The 27,054-nt window shown below is 36.0% G+C and overlaps 1 protein-coding gene and 1 non-coding gene across 4 annotated transcripts in view; both read left to right on the top strand.

Annotated features, from left to right (window-relative positions):
* The window catches only part of Sas10 (UTP3 small subunit processome component Sas10), a 362,975-nt gene that overhangs the window by 140,545 nt on the left and 195,376 nt on the right, over positions 1-27,054 (top strand). The gene's annotated exons all lie outside the window — the stretch shown is intronic.
* Positions 19,239-19,440, top strand: LOC148944736 (small nucleolar RNA U3). Its single transcript, XR_016142908.1, has one exon. It is a non-coding gene; the product is annotated as a small nucleolar RNA U3 (small nucleolar RNA).

Genomic DNA, 27,054 nt, shown 5'->3' with positions numbered 1-27,054 from the left:
AGAATGGCCCTATCCCTTGAAACCGTTTCCACTGTCTGGTAGCCATGCTGTCTACAGTGCTTAATATGATCCCGTAGTTTTATATCACTACGGAATCTAGAGAGGCATGTTGGACAGTAGAAACGGGTCCCCTTATTCTTACCCTCCCCCAGAACTCTACTAATGTCAGTGATAGGGTTAAAATGACCAATTGCATTCGGTTCACTAGGCGGTGTGTATAACAACCAAACCCAATGTTTAACCAAATCAACTGACGGGCCCCTAGCGGGGAAAACAACACCCTTCTTTTTTTAAACGAACCCCATCTTCAAATTCAGTTTAATATTGTACCACAGTAACGCCGATATTTAAACGAGCATTAGCCCTTTCAAAAATGTCAATAGATCGTAGCGTTACTGGGTATTTCCTCTCTAAGCAAGAAAAATCTACAATGGGAAAACTGGACCCCTCCTTCCCATGTATAGCCCAAGTGTCTAAATTCTTCGTAGAAGTTCCCTGTGTTAGAGGATTTTCGTCTGAGATCATGAAAGTAGTTCGGAAAAAGTTATGACTTGTTTCACAATGAACCTGCTTAACCGATTTACAAATTTCTCGAGTATGAGTCTAATTTCAAACTCCTGCGCCTTCCCCACCCCCTCTTAAAATAAAATCTCTATTAAATTTGCATATATTTACACTTAAAGTTTTAATAAAAAGAACTATTGAACCACTTCCTTTTTGGTTAAAGTTATCAAGATGCGTTATAATTTGATAGACCCAATCCGTGAAAGTACCCTCAAAATTTTCTAAATTTGAATAAACCAAACGCATCTCGGACTGTATAAAATGATAGTAAACCTAGCTTTTTCCCTCATTCAAATAAAACACCTTTAAAACAATGGAAACCTTAATTGACTCCCTACCCCCCCCCCCCACAACTGAATTTGGTTCTCCAGACGTGCATGAATTTTTTCTACATATGCATGCACAATCTCTAGAGGGTCAAAGGAAAAATTACCACACAAAAGCGAATTAAAAGGGTTCCCAAACGTTGCAGTGAAAACAACTATACGATTGAAAAGTCTGTTGGATAACTGAAAGTCCGGTAGATTTGTATCCCCCTCCCCCTCTTGTATATTACCCACTCCCCCCAGTTGGGCCCTAAAAACTTGCGACTTCTATACTTACTTTGTTTTAATTGGAGTCGAGATTAGAAAAGATGCTTGATTGTTCCCTGTAAAATACTCTAAAATTTTCTATTTATTAGGGCTCAAGTATACCTGTGCAACTGCGCTATTATCTAATTTTAAAAAATCAGCAAAAAATCATCAATATTATCAGGTATTGGATGTAAATCGTCCCATAGTGAATTGTCTGGGGAGCTCCACGTGTGCATCTTCTTCTCCTTCTCCAACTGACGAGCAGGGGGAGATGGCGAGTATGGAACCAGGACAACCTGTAGATGAAAAAATAGCTTATTTTCAAAGTGTTCAAATCATCCCTACTGCTTTTAAAATTTGGATTATTATTGCTTAATAGCATTTGGTTAATTCAACTGAAAGAAAATCCAATTTAATATAAGATAAATACAATCTAAAATGCTGCTTTACATGGAAGGCTGCAATTTGATTTTGTTCAAAAAAAAGATAGCTTATTTTCAAAGTGTTACAATTTGTTTTTTTTTTTTTCGTGGCACTTTCCCACAGTGCACCCCTGTGGCGCTTCCCTGTCCCGTGGTACACCTCTGTGGCACTTCCCGCGCCCGTTGTAAATTTTGGATCCCCAGTACATCCCTGGTGAGCGTTTCGGGGCCCGCAGCGCGTACCGCGATGGGTATTGAGCTATTGGTACTTCCCAGATCCATATCAATCACCCCCCAGCGTCTCTGACCCGGTGTGACCCCCGCACTTCCCGTGACGCACTTCCCTGACCCGTGGCGCTCTTCGGAGCCACAGCGCACCCCTGTGGCGCTTCTTGGACCCGCAGTGCTTCCCACAATGCTTCCCCGGCCCACCGGCTCCGCGGGTCCCGGGCATTTACTTAATGTCTCAAAAAAAGTTGAAATATTTCTAATTCCGTTCTACAGGTTCCGTGAACACATGAGCTGTAAATTATGGAGGTTAGATGAACGAGTTTGAACTTCAAAATGTTGAAAATTGTTAAGTCACTTTCCCCATACACTTCTTATGCATTAAACCGCTATGTTTTGACATAAAGCACCCTGTGCGAGGTTATAAATAATTTTGGCATCTCCTTTCCCTGTTTTACATTAGCGGTTTTTAGTCAATCACGGTTTCAATGGCCTTTGCGTAATTCTGTGTTTTCTGAAATAGCGGAGAACAAATTGTCTGTAAAATTAATATTTTAGGACATTGGAGTTCTTTTATTCTATGTAATAGAGAAACATGACACGATATAAATATTCAGTGTAAATTAGAACGACAATGTGTGTCAGATGGGATAATCTCTCTCAAAATTATGTGAAAAAGAGCATTCACGGAGTTTCAAAGGTACCTAAAAATATATGTGATAGCAATAGAGAAAATAGTAAAGATTAGAAAAAATAGCATTTTGAGTTTCAAAGGCAGTGATTATTAATAGAAATTACCTAAAAATATTCGCTTATGAAATAACGAAGCGATAGCAAAGATTAGAAAAAGAGCGGTTTCTCTGCATAAAAAATTACATTTAGATATGTAATAGGGGTTAATATCTCACAGAGATATGTTTATATTGGGATTGAAAAAGACTGAAAAATGAAGAAATAGAAAGGTAGGAAAAAATGCTCACATTTGCATAATCCCTCTGAGCTTGGGTGCCGGATGGTCCAGGTAACGTGTGTTGGAGAGTGGCCGGGGTGGCGTCGCTATTCTCTTGTGCGACTGGACCGGTTCCAGGTAACGTGTGTTGGAGGGTGGACGGGGCGACGTCGCTATGTTCTTGCGCGACTGGGCCGGCTATTTCACTATCTTGCATAGCTTCGGCAGGGTTCACCATAGTATAAGAAGCCGTCCACTCTCTCTTTAACATAAACACAGGCTGAATTGGGGCTGGCACTGATCAGGCTGTCTTGTCATCTCTGGCTTTCTTAGCGGGCGGTGCCATACATTCTTCATAATTGGCCTTAAAAAGAAGAGAAAAAATTAGTATCAAAATAATATTCCCCTTTTTCATAGAAAGAAAGTTAGTACCCTCATCCATATAATTTTGTTTAGTTTATCACTAAGAAAGCACAACGTAAAAAATTTCGTGAAATATACTAATTGCATCCTTTTTTTGAATCTGAGAATTACAGCTCACTGATCCATTCAAAAGCTGGGCTATATAAGTCAGCCTAGTTTCTTATTTTTAGGCATTTCTGTTCTTTTCTGGTTTTAATCTGTATTGAGCATGCCTTGTTTGACGCATTTAAAGTATTAACGCTATTTTTTATCTTTCCATATCCTTTTACGATAGCTAGGGCTATTTATCACACACCCCAGAAAAAACAGCCCATGGAAAATAACCCCCACGGAAAATATCCCTGGGAAAAGACATGTAAAAATATCCCCTCCCCCCACCGAAAGATATGGTAAAAATGCTATTCAATTTACGCATAATAAAGCAATGTATCTTTTTCTTAAACTCACCCCCTTACTTTTCACGCGAAGAAACAGTTTGTTTTCACCTTACAATGATGGCGATAGAATTGAGGCATGGCCCCCTGCCCCTAACGCCAATGTCCTAAATATATTGTTAGATCTTAATTTGAAAATAACGAGATTTCACTGGTTCTCCAAAAAGAGATTGTATATGCCTGCGCTTAATAAATTGCAATTGTCTGCATGAAAGCGTTTTAATTTGACAGGAGAAATAGTTCCTTTTGACTCTGACTACGCGTTTGTAAATGCTCGGAAAGGGGTGACAGCTAATTTAGCCACGCACTGGAGTCTTGTGTCAAAACAGAACGGCATTTTCACTAAAAATTGACAGAAGTCAGTGGTCACTTTAGCTGGAAATATCGATAAAAAGAGTATTATTTCTATTGCAAGAATTAAAGTCGTAAGGATTGGGGGGTTTAGATGGTTAAACAGAGCATATTTTATAGTCTTCTAACGACTATAAAGATAGCATAGTGGAGTTTGTATTAGAGTGGGGAGGAGGGGGGATTTAGCTGGAAATATAGAGGGAAGGAATTGATCAAATTGGTATTTATTTTTGTGAGAATATAGTTTTAAAAAAATTATGGCGGGTGGGGGCAATTATCTTGAAATATAGAGGTAAGGAATATATAGAAATGGTATTTCTTTTTACGAGAATTTGGGATTGTAAAACAATGGTGGAGGGAGGGGGATTTAGCTGGAAATATAGAGGGAAGGAATTTATCGAAATGGTTTTTCTTTTTGCGAGAATTTGGGATTGTAAAACACTGGGGGTGGGAGGGGGGATTGAGCTGGAAATATATAATGCAGGAATTTAGATAAATTGTATGTAATTGATAGAGACGGTGTGCTTTGAAAAAACTGGGTGCGGGAGGGGGGGGATTTAGCTGGAAAGAAAGAGGGAAGGACTGGATAGAAATGGTATTTCTTTTTGCGAGAATTTGGGATTGTAAAACAATGGTGGAGGGAGGGGGATTTAGCTGGAAATATAGAGGGAAGGAATTTATTGAAATGGTATTTCTTTTTGCGAGAATTTGGGATTGTAAAACAATGGTGGAGGGAGGGGGGATTTAGCTGGAAATATAGAGGGAAGGAATTTATCGAAATGCTATTTCTTTTTGCGAGAATTTGGGATTGTAAAACAATGGTGGAGGGAGGGGGATTTAGCTGGAAATATATAGGGCAGGAAGTGATCGAAATGCTATTTCTTTATGCGAGTCTTTTGGATGGTAAAACAAGGGTCGCGTGCGGGGGGAGTTAGCTGGACATCTAGAGTGAAGGAATTAAAAGAAATGCTATTTCTTTTTGCGAGAATTTGGGATTGTAAAACAATGGTGGAGGGAGGGGGATTTAGCTGGAAATATAGAGGGATGGAATTTATCGAAAGGCTATTTCTTTGTGAGAGAATTTGGGAAGTTAACACAATTGTGGCGTGCTGGGGGCTATGTCTGGAAATAGATAGGGCATGATGATAAATAAATTATCTTTAGTTATTCGATACATTTGTATGGTAAAAAAATGCTGGAGGTCTGGGGGCGATAGCTGGACAGATATAGGGAAGGATATTTATGGAAACGCTATTTCCTTTTGCGAGAATTTGGGATTTTAAAACAATGGTGGCGGGCGGGGGGAATTAGCTGGAATTATAGAAGTAAGCATGTCCATGGAATAGCTATGTATTTATGCGAGAATTTGGTTGTAAAACAATGGTAGAGGGAGGGGGGATTTAGCTGGAAATATAGAGGTAAGGATGTCCATGGAAAATTCGTTTGAAAATAAAAAATGTACTTACATTGTAAATTGAAGTTGCCAAGGCTTCAAGTTTATCAAATTTATCCATTGTTGTTTACACAGTGTCAAAATACTTTCTGATAATTGAATCACATTGCATGTCCGTTATATACGAAATCTCAAGGGTGAATTGTTATGTAACGGGGAAAATCATATGTAAGCAGGTCTCTGATTGTCTGAGATGGAGGATGTATCCGACTCGCTGATTGGCTGAGAAGGAAACACGTGATCTAACTGTTTCCGGGAAAGTCATAACATTTGGCTCGAGAGCAACAATAACAAATACTATTTCTGGACACCATGACATTCACGATCGATTACACAATCAAGTTCTCGGAAATTCATTCGCATCGATTACGCAATCAAGTTCTCGAAATTCACTCCCCTCGAGTCCTAGATCAATAACATTGTCCCCGTTAGAATTCAATGCACATGTGCAACCTTCGCCCCGGAGCTATTACACATAGAAACATCAAATAAATCGACCTTGGAAAAAGAGGTCATTGACCCCATTAACCACGTAGTCTCCCTAGGGACTCTATGCCCATATTTGGTGTACTGACAGTATTCTATGCCCATATATGGTGTGGGGTCACGAGTTATTAGGGCTTCTCTACTATTATACTAGTCTGAAATAGTTTTTTTTTCATGAATTTCCATATATTTATCTGTAAAACTATCGCATGATTCTAAAAGACACAATTTCCTATATATATAAAACAAAGGTGTTTTATTGAAATATTGTATATAAATATACATATTCTATCGTTTTTATTACTTTGACATCATCATCATCATCAACTGATGATGATCTCTCTACTGTGACAACATCTTCTTTCCGTCTTTTACTGGGTGGGGGGAGAAACTCCAGACTATCACCATCGATATGTAGATCCTCAACCATTCGTCTGTGAGTGGGTGGGGGGTGAAACTCCATTGCATCTTCATCCTCCGCCAGGTGTACTGTTTCTAGAATTTTCAACTTTTTCTCCCCCCGATCACCTGAATTTCCTACATTTGATAATTTTATATCCTCCTCTTCAGTTAAGGCCATTTCTCTCCACTGGCTACCATCAAAGATGGATTGTGCCTCCTGAAACTTAAAAAGAAAATATGAGGATCATGTTAGTAAAGTTAAATGAATCTAAATCAATAAAAATAAACTCTATATGTTTTAAGTTCTAATGTCTCTCCTTACTTTCAGTTTAAAAAAAACATGTTTTTTTTCAATTCGAAAAAAGAGCAGACCAGAATACGGATCACAACTTATTTACGCTACTCACAGCAATAAAAAAAGAAACAACTTTTTTTAAGTGAAAGTAAGGAGCAACATTAACTTATGGGCGGGGATAGTGGTAGCAGTTGCCCCGACTAGATCTTGAAAATACCTATTTTTCGTTTGTTCATAGGAAAAATAAATAGACAACAAACTTTCCTCCTAAATTTTAATCAATAAATTGTCACCCTTACATTTTCGTGAATTGGCATCCAAGGAAAGATGAATCAGATTCATAATAGAGACAGAGAGAGAGAGAGAGAAAGAGGAGAATGGGGTGACAGAGAGAGAAGGAGGAAGAGAGAGAGGGAGCGATAAAGATTTCAGCGTTTTAAAGAAATGGTATCGTAATGTAATTGTAAATGGTATTAGATACCACACTTTAAGAAACGAAATTGCTTGTAATTCTTCGGTCACACCCAGTTCTTACTCTTCCAAGAAATTGAGAAATTTTATGCAAAATTCCAAAATCATCTTAGAGCAATACATTTAAACCAGTCTTGTGGAGGAAGTGTCAGTAGTGTAGGTATAATATATACAACGAGGGTGTCCCACCATATAGCTATAATATCTCCGACGATAGGTGTCTCACCATATAGCTATAACAGTTACAACGGGGGTGTCTCATCATATAGCTATAATAATCAGTAGCGAACAGTACTCCCGCCATACAAGCAGACAATACAATGACCGGATTCAACCTACCATAAAAATTCGTGCTGTTCAAGAAACCATGGTTTTGGGTCATGGCCGTTCACATATCTAATGTTAAACATGATTCTTCATTATGGTATGATTATAGGCGTTGACAGAAATGAAAATGGTAAACCATCTGAGGGAACGCTAACTCCTATTCAGAGATACATATTTTATTTTATTTGGGTGATTCTCAACTGTTCGGTATAATACACAACTACCATTTGAACAGTGTTGTTAGGTCCCCAACCCCAAGGACCCCCTCCCCCGCTCCCCCCCCCCAACTTTTTGCCCCCCCCCCCTAACTCCCCCTCCCCCAGCCCCAATTTTTTTTTTAACATGACATATTTTTTCAACTTTTTTTCTACATCTCTTAGAATGACATGTAATATACTTACTACATAAACAAAAATTACATTTAATATTTTCCGAACTCAAAATGACAATCATATAGAAATGTTAGTCGTGACTTTTACTAATAGAAAAATAATGTTTGCAGTGACCATTTTTTTTGACAGTTTTTTTTGACATTTTTTTTTAAACTTCTTTTTACATGAATAAAAGTCATCACTAAACATGTTCAAACTACAAATTTATTTAACTATGAAAAAATAAAAAAATTAATGTAAAAAATCTCTTGAGAAAAAAAAACAACATGTTATAAGTTTCACAAATAAAAAAAATTAACATGCACCAACTGCCATAAACAAATCCAATTTTATTTCTATAACAATCAATTTACAGGTTTCAAAAAGATTAAAATCAACATGTAACAAGGTTCATGAAGAAAAACCAGCATGCAAAAAGTTACACATTCAAAAAAAATCAGCGCGCAACAAGTTCCATGGAGAAAATTAGCTTCAAGAGGAGAGAAATCACTGTGCAAGTTTCTCAGTGAGAAAAGTCAACATGCAAGAAGTTAAAAATTGCAACTTATTTTAAACTTCAGCTTCATTCATTACTTTGAACAGATATTTTTTTAATTAATCCATCCTCATTTTTAATGTAAAAAGCAAACACGAAAAACAGGGATCCATTACTCCTCCTAAAATGTTCCATATCAATATTTATACAAATATACCACCTTCGAAACCTTATCGTCAAGTTCTTCATCTTCGGGAATAAGTGAAAACCAATCGGTGTTAGGTCGGGACTGTAGGGTGGATGTGGGATACAGATACAACCGACAGTTGCAAGCCATGGAAAGTCATCCATCAAAGACTTTGCCAAGCCATCTTTGGATCCTAGCACGAAATTTGCATGGTCCGAAGCAAAGGCAATAATGGTTGTCAGTGGTATTGTTTTTCTTATCTTACTGAATTCATCTGCAATTAAGCTCTTCTACCCTTTACCTGTTGCACGAGAAACTCCTGACATTGAAAAATTGTTCGACTGGATTCTGCTCTTCCAGAGAATAATAGCGAACAATTATTACAAGAAATTTCGGTGTTCTTCTGTCTGTTGATTTGTCAATAATGATTGAGATCTTAGCCACTTTTAATACTACAACTATCTCGTATTAACGTGCTTATCTAATGACATTTTTTATTATTGCGGTTATAGTTGTCCTTGCCGAGGCCATAAGGTGAACAGAAGGTTTGTCTCTTTTTTTTCTGACTGCTTAATTTACTTTTTAACTTTCGCTGCAACTGGTGTCCTCATCCATGTATCTTGCTTTGTAAGTCAGTGGCAGTTTTTTCCCTGGAGAAACCTTAAACGATCCATCTGACTTCTCAAAAGAGTTGATATCATTAACAAACATCAAAAACAAGAAGAAGAATAGGGAATTCTTTTCGTATGACAGTGGATTTCTAATTTTTATGAACATTTCGGCTCTATGTCCAAGGGCCTTCCTCAGCAAAACATAAATATATAAAAGAGAAAAGATTTATAACAACACACGGCCAGTAAAACAAAAATGAAATTTTTAAAAAAGTTCCAGCATCCTTACTTCAGCGAGGTTCAACCAGGAATGATAAGTTAAGTGAGGTGGTCTTCATCGCTGTTTAGTATCATTAAGACTATTAATGCTGAAATTACTTTCTTGTCCAGAATTTTCTTTAGTATATGATTTAACTACATCACAACCTGGGTTTCTTGACCGTCCTCTTATCACAAAATATAGATGGAGATATAATGTTTGTACCAGCACTCTTTACAACAGAAGCGTCTTGCATCACAAACGTCTGAAAAAATGTCGCATTTGCAGATTTTTATCAACAGAATAAGCTACCTTTGTCACTTCTTCAACAGCCTCACTTTCAGACATCTCACCAAGCTTTTCATGCAAATCTGTGGTTTTAGAAGGAACAATAAACGGGACTGGGATAGAATGCTTTACTAGTTTTTTGAATAGTCTACTCTTGACGTTTGCGCACGTGGCCACCGCCTTACGCGCACCGTCAAGCATCGCTTTTTACCATAGGAGGATAATCAATAGGATTTTCATATTCTTTTTCCCTTTTCTTCTTTTTTCTTTTTTCCTTTTTTCTCGGTCGATCTTTAATTTCTTTCGTTTTCATTCAAATAAATATACTGTTGTCACTTGTCACTCGAATTTTATTTATTGTATTTTTAATTAAAATTACAAATGTCACTGCATAAGCTAACACCATCGATTTATTCGAGTTACGGGAAGCGGAATATTCCTTTTCCCTAAAAAGTGGGGATTGGTTGAGGGTAGGAGCGGGCTTGCACATTACAGAAGCAAACTCCATCTTGAAGTGTCTCTTTTTATAACTCCTTCATAAGTCTGTTACTCGAATATTCTCGTTCGATTGGGGTCAGTCACGACAGTCGGAGAAACAACAACCTGATTCTAATTTTCACCATTCGGTTTATTACTATCCTGTTTGTTCAATCACTTCTTGCAGACTTGACCGAGTCGGACAACAGTTGTCGGTTTCCGCCTGCAAGAAGTGAATTAAAAAGGGCAACAGTTGTCTCATCACTCTTAAACTATCTTGTTGGGAGAAAATATTCTACCGGAAAAGGATTGCGAGCGACATCCCACCGAGTAAGCCTTGTCTGTTCTTGACGGCTTTTTCTTGTGATCTCCATACTGGAAGCTGTCCTGGCACCGATGAAGCTTTCAAGAACCTCGAATACATCGATCATTCTGTTGCTTTGTGCAGCTCCGTAAATTACAGAGGTGGAAGGGACTGAAACTAAACCCATAAAATATCAATTCAAACAGATAAAAATGTTCAAATTTTGTTCAATATAATGAAACTTGGCACAAAAATCATTAAACATTTTTTTTTCATATTTCTTTGAAATTTACTAAAAAATTTGCTAAATTAAAGAAAAAAAATCAAAAATTTGAACTTGATTTGCTCGATTTCACTGAGTGTGGCAACACAGCATTCAAAAGTTGGAACTAGTTAGTAAAATCGTCAAATTTTGAATTTGCCAAACGAGAATATACTCACTAAATATGATTAAAACACTGACAGTGGCGACCTGTGATGCCAAACGTGGTACAATTGGACCATTTTGGTACGTTTCACATCTACTGATACAATTTAGTACAATGACACAAAATATGATATATTTTACAAAATGATGGTACAAAGTGGTACAATTCAGTATTCTTGTACCTATGGTTGTATTCTTTCATCTACAAATATTTTATTTCACCCTGATCTGTTCAGAATAGTCGAGATAAGAGACAGACAAGCAGTCACCTATTTTCCTTTTTTCGTAAATAGACACTTCAGTTCCGGCGTCCAAAGGTCGCAAAAACATCTTTCTGTATATCAAGCATGGCTTTCACTCTCGAATCTTAAAATTCGGGGACATGTCTTAAAAACTTGGGGAGTTTTCGGGGACAAGTCTTAAAGATTCGGGGAATTTTGGGGGAAAAACAAAATGGAATTTCTTTGCGAAAATTCGGGAGTCAAAATTTGTTTTAGCTTCGGTTTCAGACTCAAATAGGGCTTGCATCCGCGTAGTAAATCAAGCCTTTTACAAAGTAGGTTTTAGAGCCAGAGCACGGGATTGGATACCATAGCTGAAAACACTTATTGCTGATATTGCGGCAAAAACTTCAAAATTGTAAAAAAAAATAGTGAACACATGTGAACTGTAAATACGAGTGGCAGTTTTTCATTAAGTCATTAATCTCATCAATTCATTGATAATATTTAAAAACAAATATTTTTTGCGGTTTCTAGATATGTAAATTAAATAGACAAAATTCAACCTATAAATATGGGTCAACATTAAAACTCAAAACAAACAAGAACTAAATTAAACAAGCAAATTTAAACTTAAATTAAAAGGGAATTTCGACTACAATTGACACATTATTGGTTTTTCATTCTGATTCTAAGGTTTTTGGTGTTCACCCCCCGGAAAAGTCCCCACGGGAACAACTGGGAGTACTTTCCCGCTGAAAATACCGCGAAAAATACCCCATGGAAAGTACCCCCAATGGAAATACCCCCCCGGCGGAAAATACCCCCTCGACACATAAATTTTTTTCATTGTTTGTTGCTACTATAGGCCCGTTTTTTAGCGCTAATATCTTACATCTAAGATCTTACATCTCTCTGAAAAGGTTATCGTTTTGTAACTCATCTTGTTCTAAGATCTCACAACTCACTGATGTTAGCAAAAAGTCTGAAGACCGCCACTGTTTTGCCATATAGAACAATGATGAGAGAACTTTGATGATATACTCATCATTGTTCTCAAACCGCTGATCAGAGCAGAATGATGAAAGACATTTGCATAAAACAACAAAAGATGTAAGATCTTAGTTCAAAGATTTCACTTTTAAGCGTTTTCTGACAAAAGATGTAAGATCTTAGCACATTGATGAGTGAAAAAACAGCCCTTATGCTTTCCTTTCTTTTGGTTACCTCATAATTACTATATAGTCACCGATTAACCCCCACCCCTCCCACCAACCCTGCAGCCATCCATGTTTCAAATATAGTACTTATTGCAGTCTCATTTTTATAACCAGGGCACCAGATCAGGGCACTTCGTATCGAAGGAGTTGTCGTAGAAACTTGGAAAAGGGCTCATTCGATTAGAAATTGGAATGGCTAATGACCTTTTTAAAAGTGGAAGGTGATTGGAGGATAACTAATCCTCTTCCCAGTCTCACCCCCATTTGCCCATTATGTTCAAAAACTAAATTTTGGTCCAAGATTTAATCAAGATGAACTATTTTAATGCTAATTCGCAATAAGGCATCTCAGCAGTATCCCAAGAACGACTGAGTGTACTATGTTCAAGATTTCATGGCTTCTTCTGCTTTTAAAATTTAACCAAATCAAAATAGCATAAATGTATCCGAGCTATCAAAGAAAGTAAACAAATTTTTTTGCGAATGGTATCAAGTTTTCCATTTCAGGTCAACTAGAGGAGGTATGAAACTAAATTAAACAGTAATATTTGTGTCCAGATTTTTAAAAGGGTGTATGCTGTTAGAAATTACTGAAAATTTTTCTCCGGCATAAAAATAGCAGGCCAAACTATAAAGTCTTAAAAAAACGAAAAGATTTAAACTATTATTTTCTTTTTTCCCTGAAAAGACTATGTCAATATAAAAGGAATATAAATTAATTTAAAAAAAAATTCCACAAAATAAGTTTTTCAAAGAAAAGTAAAGAACCCCATTAAACCAAAAATGAGCAAAAATAAAATAAAATAATCTACCAAGCGTGAAACTACCACAAATCAGCATCGATAAATAAATAAAACCCAAGAAGAACAAAAATTACAATAAATAAGCGAGTCAAACTCAAAGCGAGCAGAAATTAACATGAGCAGGGCTCAAAACCCGTATGCCTTCCCGAGTCCAGAACATAATTTACACTTACTGGAAAAATACAAATGAATGTGCATTGTCAGTTTAATATAGATATACTGATGTTTAGTAATCAAAATGATAATATTATTTGATTTATCAAAATTATTAAAGTAAAAATATTTATATTTTTTAGTAAAGTGCAAGTTATGTTCTGTCCTTGGGAAGGCATAGGGGTTTTGAGCCCTACTCATGTTAATTTCTGCTAGTAATGAGTTTGAAAAAGTTTGCTAAATTTTGCCAAGTTTATAAATGGCCAAAAAACAGCGACTTTTGTTGATCTGTAGTAAATTATTTCTGTTGTAATATATGTTACTCCGAACAATTTCTTCAAGTACTGTCAGGAATAATGTACTGTATTAGAAGAGAAAGAAAAAATAGAAGAATGGAAAAAGAAAGTGAACGAAAATGTCTTAGTCAAAATTTTATAAAAAGTACTGTACGTCACCGACGATCAGCGTGTAACACGAAGCATAACATGCGGAAAAAATTTTGGGATATGGTACATTTAATATTTATATGTTGGTAACACTGGTGGCGACACTACTTTACATTAAGAGGCAGAGGGTTTCTTAGCCATCAATATCAGACTGCGTTGCTATTCACTCATTAAAAAGAGTCAAGCTTCTCATTCGAAGGTGGCAGATATCCACCTTTGTTTCGAGAAGCTTTACAAAAATTTTTTTATTCATTCTATCAATATCAATATTAGTTATCAATGATTATGTGATTTATTAATATGAAACACTCGAAATGGATATGTTCTACATTCATCATAACACAGTAGCTGTTTCGTAAGTAAAGAGAGTCAAAAGAATATGTATAATAATTTTCCGTTATTATAAAATATTAATTATAAGCTTAAAATAGATTTTATATTGCAGCTTAATAGAAATAAAGCTAAATATGCTTGTTTGCCAAAAATTGATTCCTTCACGAGGGATTAGACACTCATCAGAATAGAATTGCAAAATAGACAAGAAGTTATTCTACATGCTGACACGTAAATATTTTTAATGAATGCAATTTGACTAGTGCTAGTATCAGTATAGCTAAGTACTTACTTGCTTACTTACTTACAAGACTAAAACAGTCTTGATTGATGGGTGTGTATCTGTTAATTACGAACGCAAAGCGGGATAAATTATGGGCTAATAATTAAACAAAATTATAAAACAAAGAAAAAACCCGCCACATACAAATTAATCTTTTATGTCTATGAAGGCACATCAAGGATTTTAGTTTGGAATGGAGTGAGGGGGTGGGGGAAGGTACAATGAAAAATTTCAAAACGCATCAAAATTTTGTCTATATGCAATTTTTACGACTCAGAAACAAATTTTAGAGGAGGGGGAAGGGGTGAAAACCTTGTAGCCTCCCTCCCCAGGATACAGGCTTGAAGGTTCTAAGTAGCATAGAAAGCAAAATTATGATTATAGGCTAAAAATACTCAAGGATTGGCGACTATTGAGGTTTTACTGCCGAGAAAGTGCGACGTGCTCACCTAGAGGGTATATATATATATATATATATATATATATATATATATATATATATATATATATATATATATATATATATATATATATATATATATATATATATATATATATATATATATATATATATATATATATATATATATATATATATATATATATATATATATATATATATATATATATATATATATATATATATATATATATATATATATATATATATTTGAAAAGATTCAATTTATGAGAAGCAGATATATCCTACCTCTTTCTGGGAAGCTTGATTAATGTTGAGTTAGGGCAGCATTGCTTCCGAAAGCAAACATATATTATTTCGATTCAGAAAAATAATTAATTAGAAATTGGTGGTAACGAGCTTTAGTCTTCTTATCAACAAACAACAAGTTGATATTTTCTAAAGAAATATTAATACCAATATGGCCTACAGTGGTTCATCCATTTCTGTACATCTAACCTCTACTCATTTACGGTTTTTGGCAAAACTTATAGTCCAATCGGCTCAATGTCTATTCCAAAAATAGCCAAAGGTATAATAACCTTATTATAATCTATTCTAGCGCTATAGATAAAACGAGAAAAAAAATACAAGCGGTATATCAGATAACCTATACATAAGTGTTGGTCAAAAGCAAAATAAGAGCCCTGTGAACGAACAAAAATTACTACCCCTCCACGTATGCTCTCATAAAATTGACTAGTGGTTTAGTGAAAGCAAAAAGGCAAATTGTCCCTTATACACTCCTCATTGCATGCATACCATGATCTTATTAAAAAACAGTGTTATCCGGCTAGGATTTACGCTTAGGCCCAGGCCTAAAGGCGCACAATGCCGAAGGGTACAAAAAAAACTGAGTGATTAATTTTTCTTAAAAAAAACTGGACTGATGTGATTTATCGTCAATGTGCCAGGTCCACTTTGCTGCTGTGCTGCCTATTCACAGAAAAGTGATTTTAAAACAACACAGGAATTCCGTATCTGATTATCCGCTTAAACTGTCAGATGTCTCTCAAGAATGGCAGTTGAGAGCTTGGTATCACCTCTCTCTTGCATTACTTTTGGCTCATCGTTCATCAGTTAGTTGCTGATACTTTTTAAGGTCATTGGGGGAATATACCTGTTGAGAAAATACCCCCTCCCCTTGAAGAAAAATCCCCCCGAAATTTCCCATGGAGAATTTCTCCTGGTGATAATTCTCCATGGAATTTTCTCCCGTGGAAAATCTCCCCCCCCCCAAAAAAAAGATCCCAAGAGAATTCCAAATCCGCTGAAAACATCCCCTTGAGATTTCCCTCAAAGTGTCTCAACATGTACAATGGGGTCAACAACGAGAAAAGAGACAAATAACACACATTTTGTATACAAATTCTGGTAAAGTCTCCCCATGTAAAATATCCCCTGAAAAGTTCACACCCAAAAACTTCCATCCCAATGGGAAATCCTCCCCATAGAAAATCCGTCCCCAGAAGATCTCCTTCCTCCCTTGGAAAATATCGATATACTTCCCTATAACAAATACTATGTGCAAACAATGGGCAAATTTCATAACATGCGGCCCTTCATCTGGTGGTTCTGAGGGGTCATGTCATCTCCAAAGACATATCTATTCATATGCTATCTCAAAATTTTGATCAGACGACTTTCAGGAAAAAAGGGCGTGGGACGGGGGCTAGTTGTCCTCCAATTTTTTGGACACTTAAAAAGGACAATAGACCTTTTAATTTTCGTTTGAACGAGCCCTCTTGCGAAATTCTAGTACCCTTGGTTCGATATGATCACCCCTGGAAAAAGCAATAACAATAAATAAACACGAATCCGTGATGCTTCTTCTGGCAAACACTATAAAATTTCATTTTTATAGATATGAGCTTGGAACCTCTACAGTGGGGTTTTCTGATGCGCTGAATCTGATGGCGTGATTTCCATTAAAATTCTTTGACTTTTATGGGGTGTTTTTCAACCCTTTTCGAAAATTTGGCACATTTTTGTCAGGCCCACTAATGGGTAACAATGAACTTAAAAAAATTATATATTTGGAATCAGCACAATAGGCTAATCTTTTGGTACATCTATAGATATCAAAATTGATTCCAGATCATCAAGTATCTATTTTTATTATTTGCTAACTTTTCATTTTCAGTTAGTAATACTTGATAAATAGGTAGATGTTTTTGCCCGACTACTGGAAGCCGGAAGCAATTGTTAACGAAAAAGGTGCCTGCTTGCCTATTATCTTGACTGTAGCGTAAAAGCAAGGAGAAATAACATCGTTTATAGATGAAAGAATACAAACTTGTAAAGAATTTCAAGAGTATTAACTCTGAGTATCTAACTCTGAGTATCAAGAGTATCTAAAATAGGATGACTATATAATAGTTTAGAAACAAATTTGGGCTATATATTTGCACATTAGGGGGAGTGGGTGGGGGGGGGGGCAAAGCAGTGAAAATATTAAATACGTACCCCACCCTACCCGAGGGCCCCCCCTCCCCCCAAAAAAAAACACCAAAGAACAATACTTTAAATATATTATAACCACGCTATACAATGTATTTCTCTACGGTGGTGTATTGAATCAAACAGTTCGTGGTAACGAAATGTAAGTAAGGAGCGACCCCGCTCAATGGTAACCGAAAGTCTAGTAAAAAGTATTTTGATACAAAAAAATACATCAAAAGAATCAAATTTTAATGCTGACTTCAAATATATAAGTTTCATCAAGTTTAGTCCCACCTATCAAAAGTTAAGCGCCTGAGAAAATTTGGCTGATTTTCAAAAAAAGGGGAAAAGACCCCCTAAAAATTATAGAACCTTAATGAGAATCACACCATCATATTTCGCGTATCAGAGAACCCTACTGTAGAGGTTTCAAGTTCATATCTACAAAAATGTGGAATTTTGTATTTTTTGCCAGAAGAAAGATCACGGGTGCATGTTTAGTTGTTGTTTTTTTTTTTTCCAGGGGTGATCGTATCGACCCAGGGGTCCTAGAATATTGTGGGAGGGTTCATTGAAATGGAAATTAAAAGTTCTAGTGCCCTTTTTAAGTGACCAAAAAATGGAGGGCAACTAGGCCCCCTCCCACGCTCATTTTTTCCCCAAAGTCACCCGATCAAAATTTTGAGATAGCCATTTTGTTTAGCATGTTCGAAAATATTTTAAGTATGTCTTTTAGGATGACTTAATCCCCCGAAGGTCCCGGGGGGGCTGTAAGTTATGAACCTTACCCAATGTTAACATATAGTATTGGTTTTTGGGAAGTATACAGACGTTTTAAGGGGAGATTTTTCCTGGTAGGGGGGAGGGGGGTTGGGGGTCATATGGGAGGATCTTTCCATGAAGGAAGTTTTCATGGGGGAAGGGACATTGCGATGAAGGGGACGCCGGACTTCCCAGCATTATTTAAAAAAGATCAGAAATTAAATATAAAAAAACAAGTTTTTCAACTGCAACAGCAGCAACATCAAAGCTTTAAACGAACAGAAAATATTACATATATGATTGACTTCACCCCCTAGTCAATACCTCGCTCTTTAATCTAAAGATTTTTTAGTACTTTCATAAGAGCTATTTATTCCAATTAACGGCCTTTGTGATTAAGCGGTCATTTTTAAAGAATTGTAACAAAATTCGAACTTACGCTTAAACAGCAAGGTATTGACTAGGGGGTAAACATCCTGATATACGTATTAATAATATGTGTATATAGAAGGTCGTTACGTAAGTTAATTCGTAAGTTACGTATATTTATTTCTAATAAAAACGTTCGTAAATAAAATTAAATAAGTTTCGAGAAAGCCATTTAACCAAATAAAAGTAAATTAATATGCGCATTTTCTTTAATTATTCATGTACGGTGAGCCAAGATCAAAACCTACATTTATTCAAAAACGTTCAAAAATTAAATAAAAAAAAAACAAGTTTTTTTTAACTGAAAGTAAGTAGCGACAGTCAAACTTAAAAAGTACAGAAACTAGTCCGTAGATTAAAGAGGCCGACTGCTCCACACCGCCTCGCTATTTAAGCTAAATTTTTTTGTTTATCACGACTCTTTTTTTTTAAACAATGAAAAAATTTTTCGTAAATAGCGAGGCAATGTGGAGGGTACAACCCTTTTCATATACAAAATAATTTCTGTTCGTTTTAAGTTTTAATGTCGCTCCTTACTTTCAGTTAAAAAAACTTGTTTTTTTTTATTTAAAGACGGGTTTTTCATTGTGCCGGGTTTTGCAATTCTATTCTCTATCGGGTTTTGCAATTCTATTCTGGAAAGTCTCTAGTCCCTCGCAAAGGAATCAATTTTTGAGTAAAAAATCATATTTAGTAATATTTTTATTAAGTCTCAATGCAAAACCTATTTTAAGCTTATAATTAAAATTTCAGAACAATGAAAGTATATTATAAAAATTATTTCGACTCAAATTGCTTTTTAAACAGCTATTGTATATTCATAAATTGGTAACAATTGGTTTTGGCTATTTTTGTATTAGTAAAAGCTGGAAATTGTGTGTCCTATAAAATTATACTTTTCAAAATCATTTCTGCAGTATGGTAGCTTTGGTTTTGTTGGGAAACTTGCGTTTCCACCCCACAATCCCTAAATCGGGGTGGAAACGTCTACCCCGATAGGGAAATGGATCGTGTTTGGTTTTGATGGATTCGGTCATTGTGGAAAGTTGTCATTTCGGCTGAGATGAGGTAGATGTAATCCGAGTTGATAAAAGTGTAAATTAATATGCTATAATGTAGTTGTTTAAATTAATACTTTAATTTCCGTTGGGAGAAGGCAAAACACATACAACAAGTACTGACTATTCCCATTCTCTCAATACAAAAAATTGGACATTTGTCCGCGTCTCCGGAGACGATTCTATACTTGGTACCTAAATTTTTCAAGTTCCATTGATGATTATATGTCTTCCATAGGTTATTATGCTTAGATCAGATTCGTTCTGAATTAAAGAGATGGATCTTGAAATAGAGCTTGTGATTAGAATTAGGACAATGAAAAAATGCGGGTACTTTATTGCGGAGCATATTTAAATTAATGCCTTCTATTTTTAAATAGTTTCACCCTGCCCTATTAGATTTTATGTGATGTTTACCGACACCTATTTATCACGCCTATATTTACGATTTGAGAGTGCTATGCGTAAATACTCTTATATCGAATGGAAAATTGCTTTGATTATTATAATTGTTTTCATCTTTCTCTAATCTATCCCTTTTTCTCAATGTTATTGACGTCAAAACTTGAAAATATGATAATTTATTTCGAAAGTATTGGTTTTTCCTGTCATTGCATGGCAACTGGATTAAAGAAATTAGCCGCGTAAATTGTATTGATAGTATTTGATAGAATCTACTTTTATTTAATTTGGTTCAGAACAGTACGAAATTTACTTCTTGTGTGTCCCCTAAGCTCCTTGATTGGAGGCCGGGATAAGCTTATATAGGCCCACTATATTCTTCGGAAGGAAAGCAAAAAAAAGCACACACATATGGGATGCTTTGTTTCATGAGCAGCTTTTACATGTATTTTTATTGTTGTGTGCTGCAAAATTAATTATAGTACGGTGCACTCGTCAACTGATTCAGATTTTTTTTTTTCCATTTCGCACAAATTTAACTCACTTTTTCAGACTTATTTGAAACCAGATTAGTCCTATATACGAGTAATACGAAACAGACGAATAAAAGTGTGCTTTATTTGGAATGAAAGTAGATCATCAACGTAAAGACAATGATTTCCTCTCCTTACATACCGAAATAATTTGCGATGGTTACTTCAAGTAGACCTGCAAACCTTAAAGAAATTCAAATTTCCGGAAATCTATCTGTAGTTCCAGGCAGTAATTGTTGCTTTGATAGAAGCTCACAAAATAATGGAAAGAAAAATGAAAACGACGTAGTTTGTTATAAAACAATTTCGTTTGAAAATCAGTATGCTATTCTCTAGAGTTCTTTCACTTCACCTTCGAAGCGTTTACGGATTTTCTCGTGGAATATCATCGCTACTTGCGGATCAAAGAAAAGGCTAAAAAGCACAAAAGACGAGGGGGACTTACTATTGATTGATAAAAACAAACATATGACTTTCTTGTGAAAAATACTACCCCGAAACGTTGGAATGAGTTTCAAGAACAGTTAGGATAATAATAATCTTGATCAGAAGTGGGTTTGCAGATGTGGTTTAATGGTAGGCTACATGACCGCTGTATTAATAGTTCTTCCAATTTTTTCTTTTTTTTTAATTGCAACAGAATAAAAGAAACAAGAAAATAAATAATCCCAACTTATTAATTCGCTGGATAATTTTCCATTCCAAAATCATAATTGGCAATCATTCCATAAAATATTTTTCATTTTTGTAAAATAGTTTTAAGAGAATCGAGAATCGCTAGAAGTACCTTAGCTTTAGAAAAATTATTTTTAGAATAATCCAAAGATATTTTTAGCAAATTCAAACAATATAACAACAAATAAATATAGTTAACCATGGAATGAAAAATACTTAAAAGTGAATGCTCTTAACTTAGCTGCTTTTATTATTTACGCATAGAGCATTTCTTTCTATCTTCTGGTTTTCAAATTTAGTGATGTAGAAGATACGCATTAAAAAAAAATACTGTACAAAACACTTGCGAGGAAATAGGTCACACGAAATTGGGATTAACAGTTGGGACGCTCTTTCCCATGGTCGCCGTACGATTCTCTCGTTCTAGCAGTGAGTCATTTCAGTCTGGATGATGTAGTCTAGTTTTTTGCAATACTCAATCAAGGAGATTGCAGGAACAAAAAGGTTTGAGAAGTCTGAATTGACTTCTTCATAAGCTTTCATCCGCATGAAATCAAACACTGAATCAAAAAGAGAAATACCAGATTCAAATAACCCAGTTCTGCACTTATCACACGAATGCTTTTCCATAATCTTTTTTGCAGAATACCCCACTGCGTATGCAAAATTTGATTCCTCTGTTAAGGTGAAAACCTCAACATTCTCATCAAAATCAAACTCGTGAGGCTCATGGATATCGCTGCAATCACGTCTGGCTTGCACAATTCTTTTTGTATGAAGGTTAACTAATGAAAAAACTTCGGATAAAAGAGATTGATGGAAAGAAAGTGCTTCACAATTCCCCATCGAATTTGAAAAACCCGAAAAGCTTCTAAACGTTGCTTGTTTGTAAAGTCAGGAGAATTGCGACGTTGTAGGCTTATCGTTTAAACCCCCAGAGCGTCGGACTAAGCCGTAGAAATGCTCTAGACTATCCTGGTTAAGTCTCCTCGTACAAACATATTTAAACCCATGCTTCATCAAATCTTCTGATAGACCGAGGATGGCAGAAATAGCCAGCTGCCATCCCTCTATGCAATAGATTGTTTTCCTAACATCTTTCCCCACGCTATTAACAAATTTTAAATCGCCTAAAAATTAACTGGCCGACTTTAAAAAACTGGAATGATGCGCTTTCCCTACAAATTGGGCGTCTATGCATTTTTTTTTCTAAAAATCCAAGAGAATTAACGCAGTGGAACAGCTTATCAAAGAAATTTACAACCTTTGCTGTTCCTGTGGCCTTCAGATTTAAGAGGCCTTTACTCACGTAAAAATTGATCCTGAAAACATGAGTAGCGACTTTAACCCTCATTTTGTCGAGATTTGTTGGACATATACTACGCTTTTGAAGTTTCGGCGCTGTCCTAAACCGATGACGTTGATCCACCTTGAAGAAACACACAATGTCTCTCCATGACGCCTGCCACTGCTTACTTAAAATGATATCATACTTTAAGAGATTGTTTCGGACACTTTTCAACAAGTGAGGGGGATCGTAAATGAAATATACTTTTTCACCATTTCTAAGAAAAAAAGGAATTTTTTTCGCGACGCCGAGATCCTTTTTTAATCCTCGGTAGTTTCCACCCTGGGTTGAAATTATTGCCTCTACGGTAATCCCTACCTGTTTGCACCTATCTATCGCCTCAAAAATAACATTTCTTAGTTTCTCGCCTTTGAGGCCTGAAACGCTATAAAAATACGCAAGTGGTTGTTTCCAGTGCGGTTTTAGTCCCTGCAACATGACCACTGTAGCGTATTTGAAGGGTCCTAACGGACCAAGTTATTCTACCCTATCACGGCTACGATCATACTGCAGTCCAGGTTTTAGAGACATATCGTCAACGGCGATGGTGCAAAATATTTCTGTTTCATCCATTCCTGCAGTTTTTAGCTTCAGCATACCAAAAACACTTTCTTTAAAACCTTCTACCACTTCGACACTCGAAAGACACCTCTGTAGAGTACGCACCGATGGAAGGTAGAAAATTTTCTCACGAAGCAACTTTTTGTACCCGTTCGGAGATAGGAAAAAAAACACCAAGCCCGTTGTTTTTTCTTCCTCAGTAAATTGTTTTATTATCATGGATCTTCAAATTTGGCACTTAAATAAAGAAAGCGCGATTCCGGATAGGTGACTCACAACAAAATGTAATGCTTCTTGTTCGGATTCAAAATCTGTCTTCGCATTTTTTATTTTACTTTTGAGCGCGATAAGTGACCTTCTACATCGTTTTATTATCTTCTCTTGGCGCTTTATTGTCCGACTTAATGCCAGCTTTCGTGGGGTATATTTCCTCCCGTTGGTTGACTGATTTGTATTGGTTGATGTTGGAGATGAAAATATTGCATGGTCGGTCATATCAATTTTTGCATCTCTTGCATTTCTGGGTGTGCTTAATATTGTTCCGTTTATTTTGCGACTAGTTTTTGGCGTACCTATCTCAGCTTGGGACGAGGCTTGGGATTCGGGAGCTGATCTACCTAAAAAAACAAAAAAACAAACAAAAAACTGGGTTGAGCAAAGAGAAATGTACAATAACTTATCGAAATATCCTCTTTATTTTCCATTTCAAGTCCCCTATCGAAACTTTTAACACACGAAAACTAACAAAGCAATAGGCAATATTAATTAACAAAGCATTACTGACTCACAAAATATCAGAATAAATCACAGTGCCTCAAAAGCATTCCGCTTTATACCTGTCTCGCTTTCTGCACTATTTCCTATCTCCCATCCTATCCTCCTATCAAGCGCAGAGAACGCAGAACTACTTATTATAATATAGAAGAAATGCAGGATAAGCAAAGATGTTTACGTTTATATATATATATATATATATATATATATATATATATATATATATATATATATATATATATATAAGAGATGAATGGATATTTTAGGATCGCTGCAATACTAATGCGGCTAAAAAATGAAATCTAAAAACTAAGATTGATAGAAGGGACTTAGCTCTAAATTAGTGAGTGAATAATCAGAGAAAACACCTAACACTAGGGTATTTCTGTAAGCAAATTGGGAAAGGTAACACTTTTGGGTACATGATCAAGACAAACAGGAATACTCTATGAAACCAGGGGATAACTTAGGGGGGAGGGGGTACAAATATAACAACAATATACGGGCCTTAATCTTACCATGTTCGTTGTCAGAACCGATAGCAGCTGCAAGTTCAGATGTCCAGAACCGAACACGAGATAACACTTGGGGGTTCAAGATTGGCAAAAGCTTTATTAGATCAGCGGTCATGCTCACCCACTCTTCCAATTCAAATGCAGCATCACCTTGAAAATAAAAATGAAATATTGGAATATCATCCAGAGTATTAAAAGTTTGCATTCAAGGTTAAGGCTCAGCCAGCGTCCTGCTTAAAAAATTACAATTGGTCATTGCTAATTATCGTACTCCAGTGACGGAGAAACAAAACGAGGGGAAGGTCGGAAGCTGTTCTTTTCATAGTGCGTAGCAAAGACGCGCGCGAATTTGTTCACTATTCTGTTCAAAATGAGTTAACAATATAGGCAAAAATCTCAATAATGTTCAAAACTATAGCTTGTGTGGACAAGCTTATTCCCCAATCAGAACAGCAAAAGCCAAAAAAAAACTATAACCATTAATTTGCTTTCTTTCCAAGGAAGCTTTATTTATTTCTTCGATGCATATAAAACCCAGGGACCTTCCCACCATCAAATCACAGAAAAAAAATAATGGCAAAATCATGAGTGGTTATATTCAAAATTGCTTTTTTTTTGTTTCAAAGTATTAATTATGTCTTTTTCATAAAGTATAGGGAGAAAGAGGAAATAACTGGCCGTAAATGAGCATGAGCAATAACGAGCACTATTAGATTTATTAACTAATTTACTAAACAAGACTTACCACTAAGATTAACAAGTTCAACTGAATTCAGGTTGTGTGAGCTGCTACCGATGTCAGTGAAGGCAATGTCACCTGTAAGAGTGGAAAAAACTTGTTATTACTGCGACATATCTTATCTACTCTAATCTACTTCTATAAGAAAGAAGAAAAGAAAAAACGATGTACGAAGAGGAGAGAAGAGAGGGAGAGAGGGGGAGTAGTGAGGGGTGTAGAAGTTATATTGCATAAAAGCTCGATTGAATATGCAGGTAGGAGCAATGCAGCACTGAGCCGTCCTCTAAATGCTCAGATAGGCTGAAATATTCGGATAAATAAAGAACTATACGAGTATGTTAGTAACAGAAAACTAAATATAAACGTAAGGTCTGGATTCGATGTCAAAGATGCAAACGCACATTTCTTTTGCAAGGTGCATTGAACACAAATAACCATTCTACGTTAGGTAGGAATTCTTATGATTAAATTGAATTCTACAGAATGCTACGTCAGTGACGCTTTTTTACAAAAATAAGGAGGGAGAGGAAAAAAACAAGCTGTTAATGAGCAAAAGTGGTACTTTTTTATTTACTAAGTTAACTAACTAATTAAGCACTTACCACTAACATTCACAACTTCAAACGAAATCGGGTTGTACTGGTTGCTATTGATGTCGGTAAAGGCAATGTCACCAGTGCAGGGAGTCACCAACTGAAATAAATACCTTGTCCTCAAGAAGTCGGATAATAGTTGGCGCATAATAATGTTGCCTGAACCTTCCAAACTTGGCTTGTTAAACCAGCTACAAACATTTATTTGATTAGGTTGCGAATCTATTTTAGCGAATCTCAAGTAATAGGTTATCCTTGGAATACAGTCCTTAAAAAAGAGGAGGGAGGGCTGCACTTTTTCACCCTCACAAAGCTACCATCTCGTAATAGCTGATGCCTCAAAGGTTAAAAATTAAGCATATAAAAACGAGAGCCTTTTTTTTCGTAGGAAAACAAATGGATTACTTTCCCCATGGATCGCGTTTCCCCGACTTTCTCACCCAACTACACCGCTGATAGCTAATGAACAGACATAAAGTCTTACTTCAACCGTCACCAACTAAAATAAACGGGATGGCATTTGATTTCAAGATTTTCTTTAGCTTTGTAATATCTGATGCCATAAAATGCTCTTTCTTGAAATGCCTCGTGCATATGAAGAGTCTTTTTACCACAATCAGATTTCCCACCAAATCCACACGTTTCACAGCCCTGTGCCATTTTTCCCGTCTGTAAAAAAAAAAAAAAAAAAAAATAACAAGTAGTCAGCTTTGGATTTTTCTTGCCATTTCATTTCTATCCAAAATTAAAGCCCTGCTTCATATCGTACATTAGAATTACAGCTACATTGAAGAGAATCCAATTTCGGCTGCCAAGAGCCAATATCATCAATGTTAAAAAAAAGCTAATAATTCAGAAGATACATAGTTCACATTTTTGTCTCTTTTTTAGAGACTATCAATAAGAAAAACCATAAACCGGCCGAATGCGGGAAAAAAAAATTCCAAATGAATGCTCTTTCTTTCGAGGAAATGGAATCAATAAACAAAAAATATAGTGTCTAAGACGAAACTTGGATTTCGAGAGGCTTAAAACTTGCTAGTTTTTTCTGCATAACTTTTTTGTGCTTTGAAACTTCGAAGCATTGGAGTTTACCATTGAAAGGTGCACCTTCCGATAAATTGACCATAAGTTTGGGGGTAAGTAGCCAAAGTATTTGAAATTGAGCTATAATACAGCTGTGATTTTCCAGTCATTTATCGTCTTTATAATTAGTGTAAATTGTAGAATCTTTCCCTTAATCTTTTTTGTTTGCTCACTATTTCTCACTGATTAGGCTACAGCCTTGAATTAACCCAATGAAACGTATATAACTACGGCCCATTTCCAGATTTCTCATTAGCTTATAACCTATAGCCTAGACTAGGTCAGTATTTGCTAGTTTTCGGCTCACTCGGGGTTCGGGTCTAGGCCCCGGGGCCCTATCCCGAACCCCTCCGTGTCCTCAAAAAGTTTGTTTTATAGAATCTAGGGGATGAAAGGAATCCCGTCATTCTGGAATTTT

Source organism: Artemia sp. Qi Xiang Cuo, chromosome 14 (assembly GCF_049724085.1).
Source record: "Artemia sp. Qi Xiang Cuo chromosome 14, ASM4972408v1, whole genome shotgun sequence".
Lineage (NCBI taxonomy): Eukaryota > Metazoa > Arthropoda > Branchiopoda > Anostraca > Artemiidae > Artemia > Artemia sp. Qi Xiang Cuo.
Note: the sequence above shows the minus strand (reverse complement) of the source record. Positions and strands in the feature narration are given on the sequence as shown.